Below are 20,690 nucleotides of genomic sequence, written 5' to 3' on the forward strand. Positions count from 1 at the left end.
TTCCCAAAGGATTCCCACAGGATTCCCATAAAATTTACACAGCATTCCCACAGGATTCCCATAAAATTCGCACAAGATTCCCTCAGGATTCCCACAGGATTCCTGCAGGATTCCCACAGAGTTCCCTCAGGATTCCCACAGGATTCCCATAAAATTCCCAGAGAATTCCCATAAAATTCCCACAAAATCCCCACAAGATTCCCACAGGATTCCCACAAGATTCCCACAGCATTCCCACAGAATTCCCACAGGATTCCCACAGAGTTCCCTCAGGATTCCCATAAAATTCCCACAAAATTCCCACAGGATTCCCACAGGATTCCCACAAAATTCCCACAGCATTCCCACAAAATTCCCCCAGGATTCCCAGAGAATTCCCAGAGAATTCCCACAAGATTCCGTGTCCCAGCTGGCCGGGCCAACAGCTTTATGGGACAAAGAGGGGACAAGGCAGAGGTGACAGAGAGGTGACAGGACGGGGACATGGCACCGGGTTTAGGGGACAATTCAGGGCCCAGGCAGAGGGGACAGGATGGGGATGTGGCATCAGGGGAGGGGACAATGAGGGGACAGAGAGGTGACACAGATGAGGATGTGGCATCAGGTTTAGGGGACAATCCAGGGAGCACACAGAGGTGACAGAGAGGGACAGCAGGGGGAGATGTGGCACCGGGTTTAGGGGACAATGAGGGAACCAGAGAGAGGTGACGGAGAGGTGACAGGATGGGGACATGGCACCGGGTTTAGGGACAATTCAGGGCCCAGGCAGAGGGGACAGGATGGGGATGTGGCACCAGGGGAGGGGACACTGAGGGGACAAGAGAGAGGTGACAGAGAGGTGACACAGATGGGGAGGTGGCACCGGGTTTAGGGGACAATCCAGGGAGCACACAGAGGTGACAGAGAGGGACAACAGAGGGAGATGTGGCACCACGGAAGGCGACAATGAGGGAACCAGGCAGAGGTGACAGGGATGGGGATGTGACACTGGGTTTAGGGGACAGTTCACGTTTGAGACAGAGGTGACAGAGATGGGGGTGTGGCACTGGGGGAGGGACAATGAGGGGACCACACAGAGGTGACAGAGAGGGACAGAGAAGGGGATGTGGCACTGGATTTAGGGGACAATTGAGAGTCCAGGTAGGGGGGACAGAGAGGTGACACAGATGAGGATGTGGCATCAGGTGTAAGGGACAATTCAGGGACCAGAGAGGGACAGCAGAGGGAGATGTGACACCAGGGAAGTGACAAGGAAGGGACCAGAGAGGTGACAAGAGAAAGGATGTGACACCAGGTTTAGGGGACAGTTCACGGTCAAAGCAGAGGTGACAGGATGGAGAGGTGGCACCAGGGGAGGGGACAATTCAGGGACCGGAGAGAGGTGACAGAGAGGGACAGCAGAGGGAGATGTGGCACCGGGCTTAGGGGACAATTCAGGGACCAGGCAGAGGTGAGGATGTGGCAACAGGGAAGGGGACAGTGAGGGGACAGAGAGGTGACAGGACGGGGATGTGACACTGAGTTTAGGGGACAGTTCATGTTTGAGGCAGAGGTGACACAGATGGGGATGTGGCAGCAGGGGAGGGGACAATTCAGGGTCCAGACAGAGGTGACAGAGAGGGACAGCAGAGGGAGATGTGGCACCACGGAAGGGGACGATGAAAGGACCAGAGAGGTGACAGAGAGGTGACAGGAGATGGAGATGTGACACTGAGTTTAGGGGACAGTTCACGTTTGAGGCAGAGGTGACAGGATGGGGATGTGGCACCAGGGGAGGGACAATTCAGGGACCAGGCAGAGGTGACAGAGAGGGACAACAGGGGGAGCTGCGGCACCAGGTTTAGGGACAATCCAGGGATCAGAGAGAGGGGACAGAGAGGGACACAGCGGTGACAGAGGTGGGGATGTGGCACCGAGTTTAGGAGACCAGAGAGAGGTGACAGAGAGGGACAGAGAAGGGGATGTGGCACCAGGTTTAGGGGACAACTCAGAGTCCAGGTAGAGGGGACACAGAGGTGACACAGATGAGGATGTGGCATCAGGTTTAAGGGACAATTCAGGGACCAGAGAGGAACAGCAGGGGGAGATGTGGCACCGGGCTTAGGGGACAATGACGGGACCAGAGAGAGGTGACAGAGAGGTGACAGGATGGAGATGTGACACTGAGTTTAGGGGACAATTCAGGGACCAGGCAGAGGTGGGGATGTGGCACCAGGGGAGGAGAAAATGAGGGGACAGAGAGGGGACAGGAGATGGGGATGTGACACTGAGTTTAGGGGACAGTTCACGGTCGAGGCAGAAGTGACAGAGATGGGGATGTGGCACTGGGGGAGGGACAATGAGGGGACCAGAGAGAGGTGACAGAGAGGGACAGCAGAGGGAGATGTGGCACCAGGGGAGGGGACAATCCAGGGACCACACAGAGGTGACAGAGAGGGACAACAGGGGGAGATGTGACACCAGGGAAGTGACAAGGAAGGGACCAGAGAGGTGACAAGAGAAAGGATGTGACACCGGGTTTAGGGGACAGTTCACGGTCAAAGCAGAGGTGACAGGATGGAGAAGTGGCACCAGGGGAGGGGACAATTCAGGGACCGGAGAGAGGTGACAGAGAAGGACAGAGGTGACAGAGATGGGGATGCGGCACCAGATTTAGGGGACAATCCAGGGAGCACACAGAGGTGACAGAGAGGGACAGAGATGGGGATGTGGCACCGGGTTTAGGGGACAATGAGGGGACCAGAGAGAGGGGACAGAGAGGTGACACTGGTGAGGGTGCAGCATCAGGTTTGGGGACAATTCAGGGTTCAGACAGAGGTGACAAGGATGGGGATGTGACTCTGGGTTAAGGGGACAGTTCACGTTTGAGGCAGAGGTGACAGGATGGAGACGCGGAACCAGGGGAGGGGACAATTCAGGGTCCAGGCAGAGGGGACAGAGAGGGACAGTGGTGACAGAGATGGGGCTGTGGCACCGGATTTAGGGGACAATTCCCAGTCCAGGCGCAGGTGACAGAGATGGAACACGGCACCGGGCTTAGGGGACAATCCAGGGAGCGCACAGAGGTGACAGAGAGGGACAGCAGAGGGAGATGTGACACCGGGCTTAGGGGACAATGAAAGGACCAGGCAGAGGGGACAGGATGGGGATGTGGCATCAGGCGAGGGGACCAAGAGGGGACAGAGAAGTGACAAAGATGGGGATGTGGCACCGGGTTTAGGGGACAACTCAGGGACCACACAGAGGTGACAGAGAGGGACAGGATGGGGATGTGACACCAGGGAGGAACAGTGAGGGCACAGGAGAGAGGTGACAGAGAAGGACAGTGGTGACAGAGATGGGGATGTGGCACCGGATTAAGGGGACAATTCACAGTCCGGGTGGAGGTGACAGAGATGGGACATGGCACCGGGCTTAGGGGACAATCCAGGGAGCACACAGAGGTGACAGCGAGGGACAGCAGAGGGAGATGTGGCACTGGGCTTAGGGGACAATGAAAGGACCAGGCAGAGGGGACAGGATGGGGGTGTGGCACCAGGGGAGAGGACAATGAGGGGACAGAGAGGTGACAGAGATGGGGATCCGGCACCGGGTTTAGGGGACAATCCAGGGACCAGAGAGAGGTGACAGAGAGGGACAGCAGAGGGAGATGTGGCACCGGGCTTAGGGGACAATGACAGAACCAGAGAGGGGTGACGGAGAGGTGACAGGACGGGGATGTGACACTGGGTGTAGGGGACAGTTCACGTTTGAGGCAGAGGTGACAGAGATGGGGACGTGGCACCAGGGGAGGGGACAATGAGGGGACCAGAGAGAGGGGACACAGAGGGACAACAGGGAGAGATGTGGCACCGGGTTTAGGGGACAATCTGGGGATCAGAGAGAGGGGACAGAGAGGGACACAGTGGTGACAGAGATGGGGATGTGGCACCAGGGAAGGGGACAATGAGGGGACCAGAGAGGTGACACAGATGGGGATGTGACACTGGGTGTAGGGGACAATTCAGGGACCAGAGAAAGGTGACAGAGAGGGACAGAGGTGACACTGATGGGGATGTGGCACCGGGGGAAGGACAATGAGGGGACCAGAGAGTGGTGACAGAAATGAGGATGTGGCGCCAGGTTTAGGGGACAATCCAGGGTCCAGGCAAAGGGGACAGAGAGGTGACACAGATGGGGACATGGCACCGGGTTTATGAGACCGTTTGGGGACAAGAGCGAGATGAGAGAAAGGGACAGAAATGGGGATGTGGCACCGGGTTTGGGGACAATTCAGGGAGCACACAGAGGTGACAGAGAGGGACAGCAGAGGGAGATGTGACACCGGGTTTAGGGGACAATGAAAGGACCAGGCAGAGGTGACAGGATGGGGGTGTGGCACTGGGGGAGGGGACAATGAGGGGACAGAGAGGTGACAGAGATGGGGATCCGGCACCGGGTTTAGGGGACAATCCAGGGACCAGAGAGAGGTGACAGAGAGGGACAGCAGGGGGAGATGTGGCACCGGGCTTAGGGGACAATGAGGGAACCAGAGAGAGGTGACGGACAGGTGACAGGATGGGGATGTGGCATCAGGTTAAGGGGACCATGAGGGGACCCGAGAGAGGTGACAGAGAGGTGACAGAGATGGGGATGTGACACTGGGTGTAGGGGAATTCAGGGACCAGAGAGAGGTGATAGAGAGGGACAGAGGTGACACAGATCCCTGGATGTGGCACCAGGGAAGGACAATGAGGGGACCAGAGAGTGGTGACAGAAATGAGGATGTGGCACCAGGTTTAGGGGACAATCCAGGGTCCAGGCAGAGGTGACACAGATGGGGACATGGCACCGGGTTTATGAGACCGTTTGGGGACAAGAGCGAGACGACAGAAAGGGACAGAAATGGGGATGTGGCACCGGGTTTGGGGACAATTCAGGACAGAGAGGGACAGAAATGGGGATGTGACACCGGGTTTGGGGACAATTCAGGGAGCACACAGAGGTGACAGAGAGGGACAGCAGAGGGAGATGTGGCACCGGGTTTGGGGACAATTAAAGGACCAGAGAGAGGTGACAGAGATGGGGACGTGGCAGCAGAGGAGGAGGGGACACTGAAGGGACCAGAGAGAGGGGACAGACAGGGATGAGAGAGGAAGAGGTGGCACCGGGTTTAGGGGACAATCCAGGGATCAGAGGTGACAGAGAGGGACAGGACGGGGACGTGGCGCCAGGGAAGGGGACGAGTCAGGGACAAGAGAGAGGTGACAGAGAGTGGCAGAGGTGACACAGATGGGGAGGTGGCACCGGGTTTAGGGGACAATTCAGGGACCACACAGACGTGACACAAAGGGACAACAGGGGGAGATGTGGCACCGGGTTTGGGGGACAATTGAGGGACCACAGAGAGGTGACAGAGATGGGGACGTGGCACCAGGGGAGGGGACAGAGAGGTGACAGAGATGGGGACGTGGCACCAGGGGAGGGGACAATTAAAGGACCAGAAAGGTGACAGAGATGGAGATGTGACACCGGGTTTAGGGGACAATTTGGGGACGATGGGAGATGACAGAGAGGGACAGAAATGGGGATGTGGCACCGGGGACAATTCAGGGACCACACGGAGGCGACAGAGAGGGACAGGACGGGGAGGTGGCACCGAGTTTAGGGGACAATGAGGGGACCAGGCAGAGGTGACAGGGATGGGGATGTGGCACCAGGGGAGGGGACAATGAGGGGACCAGGCAGAGGTGACAGAGAAGGACAGGGGTGACGCAGATGGGGACGTCACACCGGGTTTAGGGGACAATTCACGGTCCAGGCGGAGGTGACAGAAATGGGGATGTGGCACCGGGGAGGGGACAATGAGGGGACCAGAGAGAAGGGACAGGATGGGGATGTGGCATCAGGGGAGGGGACAATCAAAGGACCAGACAGGTGACAGAGAGGGACAGAAAGGATGGGGATGTGGCACCGGGTTTAGGGGACAATGAAGGGACGAGAGAGAGGTGACAGAGAGGGACAGAAGTGGGGATGTGGCATCAGGGAATGGGACAGTTCAGGGCACAGAGAGGGACAGGATGGGGACGTGGCACCGAGTTTAGGGGACAATGAGGGGACCACAGAGAGGTGACAAGAGATGGTGGCACCGGATTTAGGTGACACTGAGGGGACCAGAGAGAGGTGACAGAAGGGACAAGGATGGGGATGTGGCACCAGGGGAAGGGACAATTCAGGGACCGGAGCGAGGTGACAGAGAAGGACAGAGGTGACGCAGATGGGGACGTCACAGCGGGTTTAGGGGACAATTCCGAGACCACGCAGAGGTGACAGAGAGGGACAACAGGGGGAGATGTGGCACCAGGGGAGGGGACAATGAGGGAACCAGAGAGAGGGGACAGAGAGGGACAGAGAGGGGACAGAGATGGGGATGTGGCACCGGGTTTGGGGACAATTCAGAGTCCACACAGAGGTGACAGAGAGGGTAAACAGGGGGAGATGTGGCACCAGGGGAGGGGACAATTCAGGGACCAGAGAGAGGTGACAGAGAGGGGACAGAGAGGGACAGCAGAGGGAGATGTGGCACCGGGTTTAGGGAACCATGGGGGGACCAGAGAGAGGTGACAGAGACGGGGACGTGACACGAAAGGAGGGGACAATTCAGGGACCAGAGAGAGGGGACAGAGAGGAACAGGATGGGGACGTGGCACCGGGTGCAAGGGACAATTCAGGGACCAGACAGAGGTGACAGTGGCACCGGGTTTAGGGGACAATTCAGCGTCCTGACAGATGGGCCAGAGAAGGGGATGTGGCACCAGGGGAGGGGACAATGAGGGACCCAGAGAGAGGGGACAGAGGTGACAGAGTGGGGATGTGGCACCGGGTTTGGGGACAATAAAAGGACCAGAGAGAGGGGACAGAGATGAGGGTGTGGCACCGCGTTCAGAAGATCATGAAGGGACCAGAGAGAGGGGACAGAGGTGACAGAGGTGGCACTGGGTGTAGGGGACAATTCAGGGACCAGACAGAGGTGACAGAGAGGGACAACAGAGGGAGGTGTGGCACCATGGAAGGGGACAATCTGGGGAGGTGACAGTGATGGGGATGTGGCACCAGGGGAGGGGACAACGAGGGGACCACAGAGAGGTGACAGAGCTGGGGATGTGGCACCAGGGGAGGGGACAATCAGGGGACCAGAAAGAGGTGACAGTGATGGGGATGTGGCGCTGGGTGTAGGGGACAACGAGGGGACCACAGAGAGGCGACAGAGCTGGGGATGTGACAACAGGGGAGGGGACAATCAGGGGACCAGACCGGTGGCGATGTGGATTTAGGGGACAATGAGGGGACCAGAGAGAGGTGACAGAGAGGTGACAGTGATGGGGATGTGACAACAGGTTTAGGGGACAATGAGGGGACCAGAGAGAGGTGACAGTGATGGGGATGTGGCACCAGGGGAGGGGACAATCTGGGGACCAGAAAGAGGTGACAGAGGTGGGGATGTGGCACCAGGGGAGGGGACAATCAGAGGACCAGACCGGTGGCGATGTGGATTTAGGGGACAATGAGGGGACCAGAGAGAGGTGACAGAGAGGTGACAGGATGGGGATGTGGCACCGGGTTTAGGGGACAATGAGGGGACCAGAGAGAGGTGACAGAGAGGTGACAGTGATGGGATGTGGCACCAGGTTTAGGGGACAATGGGGGGACCAGGCAGAGGTGCCAGAGCTGGCGGTGTGACAGTGGCTTTAGGGACAATGAGGGGACAGTGTGACAGTGGCTTTAGGGGACAATGAGGGGACAGTGTGACAGCAGAAAATCCCAATTTCCCCCTCATCCCAAGGCCACCCCCGCCCATGTCCCTGCCAGCCATGACGGTCACCTCGGTCACCTTTTGTCCCCGCGGGCGGTGACAGTCACGGTGAGAGCCCGCAGGGTGACAGCGGCGGTGACAATCCCGGTGACAATCCCGGCTGTCACCGTCACCCTCCGGGCCGCGCTGATAAGGAGCCGGAACGGAGCTTTAATCTCGGGTGAGTCACAGCTCCCGGCAGAGGCCAAAATCCCAAAAAAAAAATCCACAAAATCCCCAAAAATCCCCCAAAACCGGGACGCTGCCACCCCCTGTCCCTGTGTCCCCTTGTCCCCTAGCAAAGGAAATAAATTGGGAAAAATTGGGAAAAAAATTGGGAAAAAATGGGAAAAAAATGGGAAAAAATGGGGAAAAAAATGGGGGAAAAAATGGGAAAAAAATGGGAAAAAAATGGGAAAAAATTGGGAAAAAATTGGGGAAAAAATTGGGAAAAATTGAGAAAAAATGGGAAAAAATTGGGAAAAAATTGGGGAAAAAATTGGGGGAAAATTGGGGAAAAATTGGGAAAAAATTGGGAAAAAATGGGAAAAAATGGGAAAAAATTGGGGAAAAATTGGGAAAAAATTGGAAAAAAAAATGGGAAAAAAATTGGGAAAAAAATGGGAAAAAAATTGGGAAAAATTGGGAAAAAATTGGGGAAAAATTGGGAAAATGGATGGGGATGGGGCAGGGGGCAACAAACCACGATGGGATCCTGCTTTGTGCAGCCCCCGCCCCAAAATTCAATTTTGGGATTTTTAGGGTTTTTTTTGGGGGGGGGGGTGGTGGTGACGTCTCTAAGCCCCTTTTTGAGGTTTCCGGCCATAAATCCATTAGAAAAAAAAAAAGGGATGGGTTTTTTCCCCAATATTTGTTTTCCCTGTTTTTGCCCTTTTCTCCACATTTTTCTCTCATTCTTGCCCTTTTCCCCCACCTCTGTTCTCTCATTTTTCCCATCTTTTTTTCTTTCATTCTTTCCCCTTTTCTTCTCATTTTTCTCTCATTCTTTCCCCTTTTTCCCACATTTTTTTTCTCATTCTTTCCCATTTTCCCACCTTTCCCACCCCTCATTCTTTCCCTTTTTCCCCCCATTCCTCTCTCATTCCCATTTTCTCATTCTTTCCCTTTTTTCCCACATTTTTTTCTCCTATTTTTTCCCATTTTCCCACATTTCTTTTCCTCATTCTTTCCCTTTTCCCACCTTTTTTCTCCTATTTTTTCCCATTTTCCCACCTCTTTTCTCTTTCTTTCCTTTTCCCCACATTTTTTCTCCTATTTTTTCCCATTTTCCCACCTTTTTCCCCCCCTCATTTTTTCCCCTTGTCCCCCAATTTCTTTCTCATTTTTCCTTTTCCCCACCTTTTTTCTCTCATTCTTTCCCCATTTTCCCTCACCTTTTTTCTCTCATTTTCCCTTTTCCCCACCTTTTTTCTCTCATTTTTTCCCCATTTTCCCTCACATTTTTCCTCCATTCTTTCCCATTTCCCACCTTTCCTCTCCTCATTGTTTCTCATTTCCCCACCTATTTTCTCCTATTTTTTCCCCATTTTTCCACCTTTCCCCCACCTTTTTTCCCTCATTCTTTTCCCCCACATTTTTTCTCCTGTTCTTTTCCATTTTTCCCACCTTTTTTCCTCATTTTTTCCCATTTCCCCACATTTTTTTCTCCCATTCTTTCCCCTTTTCTCCACCTTTTTTCTCTCACTTTTTCCATCTTCCCCCCCCATTCTTCCCCTTTTCCCCACATTTTTCCCTTTTTCTCCACCTTTTTTCTCTCATTTTTCCTCTTTTCCCCACTTTTGTTCTCCCCATTCTTTCCCATTTCCTCACCTTTTTTCTCCTATTTTTTTCCCATTTTCCCACCCTTTTCCCCCATCTTTTTTCCCTCATTCTTTCCCATTTTTTCTCATTTCCCCCACCTTTTTTCTCTCATTTTTTCCCAATTTTCCCACCTTTCCTCCCCTCATTCTTTCCCATTTCCCCACCTATTTTCTCCTATTTTTCCCCCATTTTTCCATCTTTTCCCCCACCTTTTTCCCTCATTCTTTCCTCTTTTCCCCCACATTTTTTCTCCCAGTCTTTCCCATTTTCCCCCACTCATTCTTTCCCTTTTCCCCCACCTTTTTTCTCCCATTCTTTCCCAATTTTCCCACCTTTCCCCCCTCATTCTTTCCCATTTCCTCACCTTTTTTCTCCCATTATTTCCCATTTCCCCCCCTTTATTCTTCCCCATTTCCTCACCTTTTTTCTCCCATTATTTCCCTTTTCTCCCCCTCATTCTTTCCCATTTCCCCACATTTTTTCTCCTATTTTTCCCCATTTCCCCCCCCTCATTCTTTCCCTTTTTCCCACCTTTTTTCTCCATTCTTTCCCAATTTTCCCACCTTTTCCCCCCTTATTCTTTCCCATTTCCTCACATTTTTTCTCCCAGTCTTTCCCATTTTCCCCCTCCTCATTCTTCCCATTTCCTCACCTTTTTTCTCCCATTATTTCCCTTTCCCCCTCCTCATTCTTTCCCATTTCCTCACCTTTTTTCTCCTATTTTTCCCCATTTTTTCCACATTTCCCCCACCTTTTTCCCTCATTCTTTCCCTTTTCCCCCACCTTTTTTCTCCCATTCTTTCCCAATTTTCCCACCTTTTTTTCCCTCATTCTTCCCCATTTCCCCACCTTTTTTCCCCCATTTTTTCCCTTTTCTCCCCCTCATTCTTTCCCATTTCCTCACATTTTTCCCCCATTATTTCCCTTTTCTCCCCCTCATTCTTCCCCATTTCCCCACATTTTTTCCCCATTCTTTCCCCCCTTTAAAAATTCATTATTTTCCCTCTGCAAACCCCATCCTGGTCCCCCCCGACCCCAAAATCTCCTTTTTCCTCCCCAAAAATCCCAACCCCGAGCCTGAAAACCCGAATCGCTTTTTTTTATCCACGCCGTTAGAATTACCCTCATTCATTTCCATGGAGAAAAATAAATTAAAAAAAAAAATCAAAAATAAATGATTTCTGGTTTTGTTTTTTTTTTTTTTTTTTGTGGTTTTTTAAACAAAAATCCATCTCGGGGCGGGTTTTTCCATGGGGCCGAGGGGATTTTGGGGGATTTTTGGGATTTTAATCCATTGTGGTTTGGGGAATTAAAGTGCTGCAAGGGCAGCAGGTGCTGCCTGCGATGGGATTTTATTTATTTTCCGCTCCATTTGAGGCCATTCCAGCCCCTCTTCCCATGGGATTTTCTGGGATTTGGGATAACCCCCAACACCCCAAAAACCAGCTCCGATTTGGGGTCCAAACCACCCCAAAATCCCAATTTTTTTTTTCCCCTATTTTTTCCAGCCAAGGCCCGATCCAGAAGCGACCGAGAAGGAGCAAAAACCTTTATTTTAATTTTTAAAAAAATCAAATTATTACCCAAAAGCGTCCCCCATTATCACCCCCAAACCCCTTTGTGGCTCCCCCCAAATCCCGGCGGATTTTTTTTTTTGGGGGGGGATTTTCATGGAAAACCAGCGGGATTTGGGGAAGGATGGAAAGAGGGGAGGGTTTGGTGGTTACGGATTTTTTTATTCTCGGCGGAATAAAAATCAGCGCTGCCTTTTGGCGGTGCCCCTCAATCAGGTAATTGGCCATAATTGGCCCAAATGAGGCGGCGCGCTGTGACTGGAAAGGCAGATGGGGAGCGGGGAAAAAGCTGGAAAAAAAAATCGGGAATAACAAATTTTCATTTTTCTCCCCCAATTCGTCGCCTCCTCATCGTTTGTTGATTTTTTTAGGGGGGTATGAAGCGTTTTTAGGGGGGTATGAAGCGACAAAAAGGGCCCAAAAATAATAATAAAAAAGGGAAAATTTAAAAAAAAACACATCAGGTTCGTCCTTTTTTATTGTGATTTTTTGGGGTGGAATTGGTGGGGAATATCCCAAGGAAGTCGTGGATGGAAGGGAAAGGTAAAGGGGAAAAAAAGGGGAAAAAAGGGAAAAAAAGGGGAAAAAAGGGGAAAAAAAGGGGAAAAAAAGGGGGAAAAAAAAGGGAAAAAAAGGGAAAAAAAAAGGGGGAAAAAAAGGGAAAAAAAAAGGGGGAAAAGGGGGGGAAAAAAGGGGGGAAAAAAGGGGGGAAAAAGGGGGGGGAAAGGGGGGGGGAAAAGGGGGGGGAAAAGGGGGGGGGGAAAGGGGGGGGGGGAAAGGGGGAAAAAGGGGGAAAAAGGGGGAAAAAAGGGGGAAAAAGGGGGGAAGGGGAAAAAAAGGGGAAAAAAGGGGGAAAAGGGGAAAAGGGGAAAAAGGGGGAAAAAGGGGGAAAAAGGGGGGGAAGGGGGAAAAAAGGGGAAAAGGGGGGAAAAAAGGGGGGAAAAAGGAGGAAAAAAGGAAAAAAAGGGGAAAAAAAGGGGAAAAAAAAGGGGAAAAAAAGGGGAAAAAAAGGGGAAAAAAAGGGGAAAAAAAGGGAAAAAAAGGGGAAAAAAAGGGGAAAAAAAGGGGAAAAAAGGGAAAAAAAGGGAAAAAAAAGGGAAAAAAAGGGGGAAAAAGGGGGAAAAAGGGGGAAAAAGGGGAAAAAAAGGGAAAAGGGGGAAAAAAGGGGGAAAAAAGGGGGGAAAAAAGGGGGGAAAAAAGGGGGGAAAAAAGGGGGGAAAAAAAGGGGAAATGCCCATCCCATTTTGACGGGATGGGCAAAATCCTGGCGTGGCTTATTCCCTAAAAAAAAACCCCAAAAAAATAAAACATAATATTTTCCCTAAAAATTTTTTCCCTTTTTTTTTCCCCTAAACCCCTCAAAATGGGGTTTTTTTCCCTAAACCCCCCTCAAAAAAAAGAAGACAAATTTTCCCTAAAAAATTTTTTCCCCATTTTTTTTCCTAAACCCCCTCCTCAAAAAAACCCCATAAAATTTTCCCTAAAATTTTTTTCTCTTTTTTTTCCCCTATTTTTTCCCCTGAAAAAAACCCCAAAAAATAAAACATAACATTTTCCCTAAAAATTTTTTTCCCTGAAAAATAATCCCCCAAAAAATCTCAAATTTCCCCGCAGATCCCGGGGCAGCATCCCAGGCCACGGCGCCTCTTGTTGCATCCCCGCGGCTCCGCTCGCGGATTTTGGGGCTGAAAAGCGAAACTTTGGCTGAGCCCGGAGCAAAAATTCAGGGGGGACCCTCGGGGGGTTCGGGTGTGGATGAAAAGGGGAAAAAAAGGCTGGAAAAGGTGGGGGATTAATTAATAAAAAATGGAATTATTGAGGGTTCCTACCTGAGCTGCGCTCCCGAACCGGCGGCTCCGGCTCCGTTCCCGCTCTGGCCCCGCTCCGGCGGAGCCGCCGCCGTTTTATGGCCCCGATCGCAACCCCCGCCCCGGCCACGTGCGCCGGTGAGCCCACCCACCCACGGGCCGGGACAGACAGACGGACAGACAGGGCTGAGAACACCCCCGAGGCCGGGACAGACAGACAGACAGGGCTGAGAACACCCCCGGGCCGGGACAGACAGACAGACAGGGCTGAGAACACCCACGGGCCGGGACAGACAGACAGACGGACAGACAGGACTGAGAACACCCCCGGGGCCGGGACAGACAGACAGACGGACAGACAGGGCTGAGAACACCCACGGGCCGGGACAGACAGACAGACAGAACGGGCTGAGAACACCCACGGGGCCGGGACAGACAGACGGACAGGGCTGAGAACACCCCGGGGCCGGGACAGACGGACGGACAGGGCTGAGACCACCCCCGGGCCGGGACAGACAGACAGACGGACAGAGAGAACGGGCTGAGAACACTCCTGAAACCGATAGACTGACAGACAGACGGACGGACAGAACGGGCTGAGAACACCCCCGGGGCCGGGACAGACAGACGGACAGACAGACAGACAGGGCTGAGAACACCCCCGGGGCCGGGACAGACAGACAGACAGACGGACAGGGCTGAGAACACCCCCGGGCCGGGACAGACGGACGGACAGACAGGGCTGAGAACACCCACGGGCCGGGACAGACAGACGGACAGACAGACAGACAGGGCTGAGAACACCCCCGGGGCCGGGACAGACAGACGGACAGACAGGGCTGAGAACACCCCCGGGGCCTGGACAGACAGACGGACGGACAGGGCTGAGAACACCGCCGGGCAGGGACAGACAGACGGACAGACAGAACGGGTTGAGCCCACTCCCGGGACCGGGAGGGACAGACCGACAGACACACAGACAGACAGACAGACCGGGCTGAGCCCAGCCCCGGGGCGGAACCGGCCGGGGAGGGCCCATTCCCGCGGGTTGCCCGCACCCCGCACCCCGCACCCCGCATCTTCCTCATGCTCCGCATCCTTCATCCTCATCCCGCATCCATCCTTCACCCCGCATCCATCCCTCATCCCGCATCCTTCATCCCTCATCCTGCATCCTTCACCCTCATCCCGCATCCTTCATCCCTCATCCCACATCCATCCCTCATCCCGCATCCATCCCTCATCCCACATCCATCCCTCATCCCACATCCACCCCTCATCCCGCATCCATCCCTCATCCTGCATCCATCCCTCATCCCGCATCCATCCCTCATCCCGCATCCTTCATCCCTCATCCCTCATCCCGCATCTTCCTCATGCTCTGCATCCTTCATCCCTCATCCCGCATCCATCCCTCATCCCGCATCCATCCCTCATCCCGCATCCTTCATCCCTGATCCCGCATCTTCATCCCACATCCCTCACCCCGCATCCGGCACCTTGCATCTTCCCCACATCCCTCATCCCTCACGCTCCCCATGTCCCTCATCCCTCATCCTTCATCCTGCTTTTCCCTCACATCCTGTATCCTTCATCCCTCATCCCTCATCCCACATCATCCGCGCACCCCACATCCCGCACCCTCCCCAAATCCTGCACCCCACATCCCTCATCCTACATCCCGCATCTTCCCCACATCCCACATCCCGCATCCAAAATCCGGCATCCTGCACTGCACATCCTGCACCCCTCATCCCTCATCCCTCATCCCGCACCCCACATCCTGTACCCCACATCTTCCCCGCATCCATATCCCTCATCCGTCATCCCGCATCCCATATCCCACCCCCCAAATGCCACATCCCACATCGTCCCTGCATCCCTCATCCAAAATCCCACATCCCACATCCCCACATCCCACATCCTCATCACATCCCTCATCCCACATCCCAAATCCCACATCCTTCCCACATCCCTCATCCCACATCCCAAATCCCACATCCCACATCCTCCCCACATCCCTCATCCCACATCCTGCATCTTTCCTGCATCCCGCATCCTTCCCGTACCCCTTATCCCTCATCCTTCATCCCACATTCCAGGTTCTTCCGTCCCCTCATCCCACATCCCTCATCCTGCACACACATCCCGCATCCTCCCCACATCCCTCATCCCAAATCCCACATCCCTCATCCCAAATCCCACATCCCGCATCCCGCATCCCATATCCCACCTCCCAAACGCCACATCCCACGTTGTCCCTGCATCCCTCATCCAAAATCCCACATCCCCACATCCCCACATCCCACATCCTCATCACATCCCCACATCCCAAATCCTTCATCCCAAACCCCACATCCCTCATCCCGTACCCCACATCCCACATCCAGCATCATCCCCACGTCCCATATCCCACATCCCAAACCCCACATATCCCACATCCAAACCCCCACATCCCACATCCCACATCCTCCCCACATCCCTCATCCCACATCCTGCATCTTTCCTGCATCCCACATCCTTCCCGTACCCCTTATCCCTCATCCTTCGTCCCACATTCCAGGTTCTTCTGTCCCCTCATCCCACATCCCTGCATCCTGCACACACATCCCGCATCCTCCCCAAAATCCCAAATCCCACATCCCACATTTTCCCACATTTTCCCACATCCCACACCCTTCCTGCATCCCACACCCGACATCCCACATCCCACACCCCGCACCTTGCATCCCACATCCCACATCTTCCCCACACATCCCGCATCTCTCATCCTGCATTTTCCCCACATCCCTCATCCTACCCCCCTTATCCAACATCCCACATCTCCCCTGAATCCCGCATCCTTCCCACACCCCACAGCCCACATCCCGCATCCTCCCTGAGGCCCTCATCCCAAATTCCGCATCCCACACCCTCTCCACATCCCAAACCCCGCATCCCACATCCCAAATCCCGCATCCCACATCCCACATCCTTCCCACATCCCAAACCCCGCATCCCACATCCTTCCCACATCCCAAATCCCACATCCCACATCCTCCCTCCATCCCTCATCCCAAACCCCACATCCCACATCCTTCCCACATCCCAAATCCTGCATCCCACATCCTCCCTCCATCCCTCATCCCAAACCCTGCATCCCACATCCTTCCCACATCCCAAACCCCGCATCCCACATCCTCCCCACATCCTCTTCACATCCCGCATCCCAAATCCCTCACTCCAAACCCCACATCCCACATCCCTCATCCCATGTCCCGCATCCCTCATGGCAAATCCCACATCCCGCATCCCAAACCCCACATCCCACATCTTCCCTGCATCCCTCATCCCAAACCCCACATCCTGCATCCTCCTTCCATCCCCTTTCCCAAATCCCACATCCCACATCCCTCATCCCATGTCCCACATCCTCCCCACATCCCTCATGGCAAATCCCACATCCCGCATCCCAAATCCCACATCCCACATTTCCCTGCATCCTGCATCCCTCATCCCAAATCTCTCGTCCCTCATCCCAAACCCCCACACCCTGCATCCCTCATCCCTCATCCCGCATCCCAAACCCCAAATCCCACATCCCAAACCCCCATCCCTCATCCCAAACCCCACATCCCGCATCCTCCTTCCATCCCCTTTCCCAAATCCCACATCCAACATCCCTCATCCTGTATCCTCCCTGCATCCCTCATCCCAAATCCCACGTCCTGCATCCCAAATCCCACATCCTGCATCCTCCTCACATCCCACATCCTCCTCAAATCCCGCATCCTGCCTGCATCCCTCATCCCAAACCCCACATCCTGCATTCTCCCCACATGCCTCATCCCAAAATCCCAAACCCCACATCCCGCATCCTCCCTGCATCCCAAACTCCACATCCCTCATCCCGAACCCCTCATCCCACATCCCAATCCCCACATCCCAAACCCCACATCCCTCATCCCAAATCCCACATCCCTCATCCCACACCCCGCATCCCGCATCCCAAATCCCACATCCTCCCTGCATCCCTCATCCCAAACTCCCCATGCTGCATCCCAAACCCCACATCCCGCATCCTCCTTCCATCCCCTTTCCCAAATCCCACATCCAACATCCCTCATCCTGCATCCCTCATCCCAAATCCCACGTCCTGCATCCCAAATCCTACATCCCACATCCTCCTCAAATCCCGCATCCTCCCTGCATCCCTCATCCCAAATCCCACACCCTGCATTCTCCCCAAATGCCTCATCCCAAAATCCCAAATCCCAACCTTCACATCCCGCATCCTCCCTGCATCCCAAACTCCACATCCCGAATCCCAAATCTGTGGAGCCCGGAACGAGGTGGAAACTGCGATCTGCCCGCTCTGGCTCTGGGAATTGGGAATTGGGAATGGGGAATTGGGAATTGGGAATGGGGAATTTGGAATAGGGAATGGGGAATTGGGAATTGGGAATTTGGATTGCGAATGGGAATGGGGGATGGGGATTTGGAACGGGGAATGGGGAATTGGGATTTGGGAATACGGAATGGGGAATGGGGAATTGGGATTTGGGAATACGGAATGGGGAATGGGGAATGGGGAATTGGGAATGGGGAATGGGGAATTGGGAATGGGGAATTGGGAATGGGGAATTGGGAACGGAGAATTGAGAATTGGGAATAGGGAATTGGGAACTGGGAATGGAGAATGGGGAATTGGGAGTGGGGAATTGGGAATGGGGAATTGGGAATGGGGAATGGGGAATTGGGAAGAGGGAATTGGGAATTGGGAATGGGAATGGGGAATGGGGAATTGGGAATGGGGAATGGGGAACTGGGAACTGGGAATTGGGAATTGGGAATTGGGAATGGGGAATTGGGAACAGGGAACTGGGAATTGGGAACTGGGAATGGGGAATTGGGAACTGGGAACTGGGAATTGGGAACTGGGAATGGGGAACTGGGAATTGGGAATGGGGAATGGGGAATGGGGAATTGGGAATGGGAATGGGGAATGGGGAATTGGGAATTGGGAATGGGGAATTGGGAAGAGGGAATTGGGAATGGGGAATGGGGAATGGGGAATGGGGAATGGGGAATCAGGAATAGGGAACTGAGAATTTGGAATAGGGAATTGGGAATGGAGATTTGGGATTTTGGAACTGGGAATTGGCAATAGGGAATGGGGATTTTGGATTTTGGATTTGGGAATGGGGATTTGGGATTTGGGAATTGGGAATGGGGATTTGGGAATACGGAATTGGGCATTGAGAATCAGGAATAGGAAATTGGTAATGGGGAATGAGGAACTGGGAATTGGGAATTGGAAATAGGGGATTGGGGATTTGGGAATTGGGAATAGGAATGGGGAATGGGGAATTGGGAACTGGGAAGAGGGAATTGGGAATGGGGAATGGGGAACAGGGAACAGGGAAATGGGAATGGGGAATTGGGAATTGGGAGTAAGGAATTGGGAATGGGGAATTGGGAATCAGGAATAGGAAATTGGGATTTGGGAACAGGGAAATGGGAATGGGGAATTGGGAATCAGGAATAGGAAACTGGGATTTGGAAATAGGGAATTGGGAATGGGGAATTGGGAATAGGGAAATAGAGAATTGGGAACTGGGAATGGGGAATTGGGAGTAAGGAACTGGGAATTGGACCCTGGGAATTCAGAACAGGGGGTTGGGAATCAGGAATTGGGAAGTGGGAATGGTCCCATGGGTTTGGATCGCCCTGGGATTGGAATGGGACGGGATGGAAGCTCCATGGATCCCATCCCAAACCATTCCGGGATTCTGGGATCCAGGACAACTCAGGATCCATCCCCAGGTGGATTTTGATGGGATTTGGGATGGAAAAGGGAAGGGAGACCCTGCCTGGAGTCCCCAATTCCCAGGGAATTCCCGAAATTCCTTCCCAGAGAGGAGCTGGGATGGGATGGAAGCTCCATGGATCCCATCCCAAACCATTCCGGGATTTTGGGATCTCCTGGATTGGGATTTTCCTGCACACGAATCCCGAGGGATTCAGCTCCAAAGGACCCCAGGATCCATCCTTGGATCCCTCTGGGATCACACCGGGAAGAAGGGACGGGATTTAAGGAAAGACTTCCATCAATCCATAAAAAACAAGAAAAAAAATGTAATTCCTCCCCACAAAATCCCCAAACCCGGAATTTTTTGGTGCTTTGTGAGAACAAAAATTTTAACCTGATTTATAAACCGAGTTTAATTATAATTTAAACCAAATTAATTAGCATTTTAATCGGAATTAATTCTTATTTTTGCCCAAATTGTGGATGATTTTAGCCCAGAGAGGGGGAAAAAATATTCCAGGCATGGCTGCAAATGGAATATCAGAAAATTCCTACGATTTCTGGGAAAATTGAGGCATTAAAATTAAAAATTGGGTTTTTTATTGATTTTTGCAGGTGTGGTGGAGACCCCGCTCCTTTAAAGGATATAAAATTTCGGGAAATAGGAAACTGGATGGAGAAAAAAAAAATCACATTTACACTGCCCTAAAATCCTGGGAATTCAGAGAAGAGCTGGAAATTCCCCAGGGCTGGAAATGGGGGGGGATCCCAAATTTTGGGATAATGGAAAGTGATGGGGTTGGAGTGAGATGGACTTTAATCTTTAATCTCTCCCAACCCCAAATGCCCCAAAATTCCAGGATTTTATGATTTTTTTTCCAGGTGTTTGATGCCTTGGGGGGCTGCAGGGTTATCTGCCAGAACTATATTAATTTAGAAATGGGAATTTATATTTGTATTTATATTATTTATCTCTATGTTATTTACCTTTATAGGTATATTTATATTTATCCTTATATTTGTAGTTATATTTATAGTTATGTCTATATTTATAACAGTTATATTTATTTATAAAATTATTTCATTTTTTTTTAAATAAACCGACGCTGCAGAGCCAAGGCAGGGAAGAGGCCGCATTTCCCTGTCTTGTCCATTCGCGTCGCCGGACAAAAGGACAGAGTGACAGAAGGACGGACAGACAGACAGCCGCAGAAACCACAGACCGGCTCTCCCGCACACTCCGCGTTTTGCGAGATTTGTCCTCAGCGCGCATCCGCCGCCCACCGCAGAGGCTGCTGGGAGTTGTAGTTTCTTCCCTTAACTCAAGCATTGCGCAAGCGCAACACTGCCTCTTGACGGAGCGCGGAGGAGGAGGCGCTCGCTGATTGGCTGAGAGGCGGGCTGTGGGCGGGGTTAGAGGCCTTGGCGGGAATTGCGGCGTCGGAGAGCTCGGCGTGAGAGGCACCGGTGAGAGGGGGCGGGGCAACGACCCAGAGCAACTGGAGGGAATGGAACCGGTTCGGCCTGGCCCGAGGAGAGCCGGAGTGAGCGGAACCTGCCCGGCCCGGCCCGAGGGGAGCCGGAGTGAGCGGAACCTGCCCGGCCCCAGGGCATTCGGAGTGAGCGGAACCGGCCCAGACTGAGGGGAACCGGCCCGGCCCGAGAGGAACTGGAGAGACCGGAACCGGCCCGAGCGGCTGCCAGGCCAGCGGCTCCGAGTGCTGGGGCTGAGGGGAACCGGGCTGAGCCCGGCCCGAGCGGCTCTGAATGCCGGGGCTGAGGGGAACCGGCCTGAAGGGAACCGGTCCGGACTGAGGGGAACCGGCCCGGGCCAAGCATCTGTGAGTGCTGGGGCTGAGGGGAAC

At 53.2% G+C, this 20,690-nt stretch overlaps 1 protein-coding gene across 1 annotated transcript in view; it reads right to left on the reverse strand.

Moving 5' to 3' along the window:
- The window catches only part of PNOC (prepronociceptin), a 26,394-nt gene extending 13,196 nt beyond the window's left edge, over positions 1–13,198 (reverse strand). Inside the window, exon 1 of the mRNA XM_074536440.1 lies at positions 13,056–13,198. The gene's annotated coding sequence lies outside the window, so the exon portion shown is untranslated. The remainder of the gene's footprint in view (positions 1–13,055) is intronic.
- Between the last annotated feature and the right edge of the window lie 7,492 nt (positions 13,199–20,690).

Source organism: Zonotrichia albicollis, chromosome 3 (assembly GCF_047830755.1).
Source record: "Zonotrichia albicollis isolate bZonAlb1 chromosome 3, bZonAlb1.hap1, whole genome shotgun sequence".
Taxonomy (NCBI): domain Eukaryota; kingdom Metazoa; phylum Chordata; class Aves; order Passeriformes; family Passerellidae; genus Zonotrichia; species Zonotrichia albicollis.